The sequence below is a fragment of the Lipotes vexillifer genome, unplaced genomic scaffold (assembly GCF_000442215.2).
Source record: "Lipotes vexillifer unplaced genomic scaffold, Lipotes_vexillifer_v1.1 scaffold242, whole genome shotgun sequence".
Lineage (NCBI taxonomy): Eukaryota > Metazoa > Chordata > Mammalia > Artiodactyla > Lipotidae > Lipotes > Lipotes vexillifer.
In genome coordinates, this window is record NW_006771376.1 from 397,876 (window position 1) to 400,440 (window position 2,565).

Here is a 2,565-nt window from a genome sequence, read left to right on the forward strand (position 1 = left end):
TGCGGTACGCGGGCCTCTCACTGTTGTGGCCTCTCCCGTTGGGGAGCACAGGCTCCGGACGCACAGGCTCAGTGGCCATGGCTCACGGGCCCAGCCGCTCCGCAGCATGTGGGATCCTTCCGGACCGGGGCACGAACCCGTGTCCCCTGCGTCGGCAGGCGGACTCTCAACCACTGAGCCACCAGGGAAGCCCAATCTTTAGTTTTTTGAGGAACCACCATGATGTTTTCGATAGTGTCAACAATCTCCTTTAACAAAGGGCTTTCCCTGAAGCCCCAACCAGTGAATTTCACTTCCATCTCATTGGCCACATTAGATCATGTGACTGCCTCTAGCTACAAGGGAGACTGAGGAAGACTGTATTTTCAACTAGGCATAGAACAAACATTCCCTGACCTGAGGAGATTCCTGTGTGCTGGGATGGTCTAGCTGTTTGTGTCCAGGGCCAAATGTTTGAGTCGCAGCTGAGCCTGTCCTACAGACACTCTGCCTATCTCCTGCCCACAGTGTTTGCCCTTCTGGGGGGTATCAGCACCCTATTAAGCCACTGCTTCCAGGAATGACAGCCAGTACTCATTTCCTTCCCTCCTGACTTGATCTCTCTAGCAATTATGATAGAAGTCTTCCCCCAGCCTCTGCCATAAACTATATACTATACAGTTTATGCTATAAACTACCCAGTGCTGTTCCTTCACTGTCCATCACGGCTGAATTGTGCCTTCCCTGCCAGACTGTAAGTCCTCTGGGACAGGACCTGTGTCACCACCTTGGGGCACAAAGCACAGGACTGACTCCTGGTGGAGGAAAGGAAAGCAAATTCCTCTAGATTAGTTCTAAGTCCTGCTACGGGGCTCCTGGATCTCTCAACTCAGGGGCACCTCTCCCTGGGATGCTTCTCCCCCAGGTCTTGAGGCCTATTCGGGGCTACTCACACTGAGAACTGTGAGGCCAGGCCCAGGCTGGACAGGGCTGGACAGAGCAGAGAGAAGCAGTGCAGATTGGAGGGGAGGCTGATGACCTTCAAGAACTCTGGACCAGATGGCCTGGCCTTGATCCCTCCACTCCCTGCCCCATCCCTAGGAGCAGTCACACAGACACAGCCATTATCAGACTTACATTCAGAAACACATGTACACTTAGATGCAGAGAGTTACTCACAGGTATTCACAAATACAGACACCAATGCCTCACTGCCACACACAAACACACTATAATTAAGTTTGAATTCAGCACTTGCATGCAAGGGGGCAAATCTTGGTTCCTCCACTTAATGGTTGGATATCCTTAAGTAAGTTACCTATCTCCTTGTGTCTTAATTTCCTTATTTGTGAAAATGAGGATAATAATAGCATTACCTCATTGCATTGCTAGAAAGATGAAATGAGATAAAATGGTAAAGAGCTTAAAACAGTGGCAGACACACAGAGATGAGCACGTATTCATGCATATTTCCTAAGCCCTCTCTCATATTGCTGCTGACACTTGGTGGTGGGTCTGGCTGTAAGACAAATTGGAGTCCCTTTATCTCTCTGAGCCTCAGTTTTCTCACCTGTAAAATGGGGATAATATTATCTACATGGTCCAGCTGTTGTGAGGATTTAAAGAGGCCCCACATGGAAAGCTCTTAGCCTCTACCCTGGCCCACAGAAGCCTGCTACACTTTAGCTGTTGCTGTCTGTAACTAATGGAGAACAGGTCAGAGAATAGGTGCAGGGGCCAGATGTGCCAAGGCAGAGGCCTGACCCCCATCTCTCCCCAGGCTGGAGGTTCAAGCCTGACCCCCCCCATCTCCTCCCAGGCTGGAACTGGTTCCTATAAAGACAGAGCCCCAGGTCATGCGGAGGGGGTTGGGGCGGTGTCAGAGCTGCTCCCCCTTTGGGGGCCTGGGGTAGCCACTAGCCTGGCATGGGGCTGGGGGCAGGGCTGGCCGGGTGGCCGGGGGCGGAAGGAAAAGGGGAAAACCAGCTAGGTGGAAATTACCCTGCGGTTGGCTCAGGCGCCCACGACACACTGTATTTATAGAGAGCTCCCAGCAGCTCTCAATGCCTCACAGTCGAATTAACCCTTTCCAGGCCACGGTACCAGCCTGGTGGCGGAGAACACTGGACTGGGGGTCAGACAGCCAGATCCGAGCTCCGGCTCTGCTGCCAGCGGCCTGGAGGGGGAGCCGGGGTGGTCAGTGACCATTCACCTGTCCCCCTAGCAGAAAATAAACTTCGGATCTTGGGAGGGTGGGACAGGGTGGGAGATGGGCAGAGATCAGACCAGCGCCCCTTTACTAGGGCCCCCGCGTGGGTTTGGACACGGGTCAGGGGCGGGTCTCGGCCGGGTGCCCTGCCCAGCGGGCGGGCTCAGGCCTCTGCCCCAAACCTTCGCCGCGGGGCCAATCCCGCCTCTGGGGCGCACGCGGGCCGCCTTTCCGGGCCTGCAGCTTCCTCCAGCCCGCCCCGCCCCTCGGACTCCCGGGGCCGCCCCCGGACCCCTTTCGCGCCCGGCCTCGCGGCGGCGGCTGCAGCGACGGCGGCGACTCGGCAGCGCTCCGCCGCGTCCCCGAGTCCCGGGAGT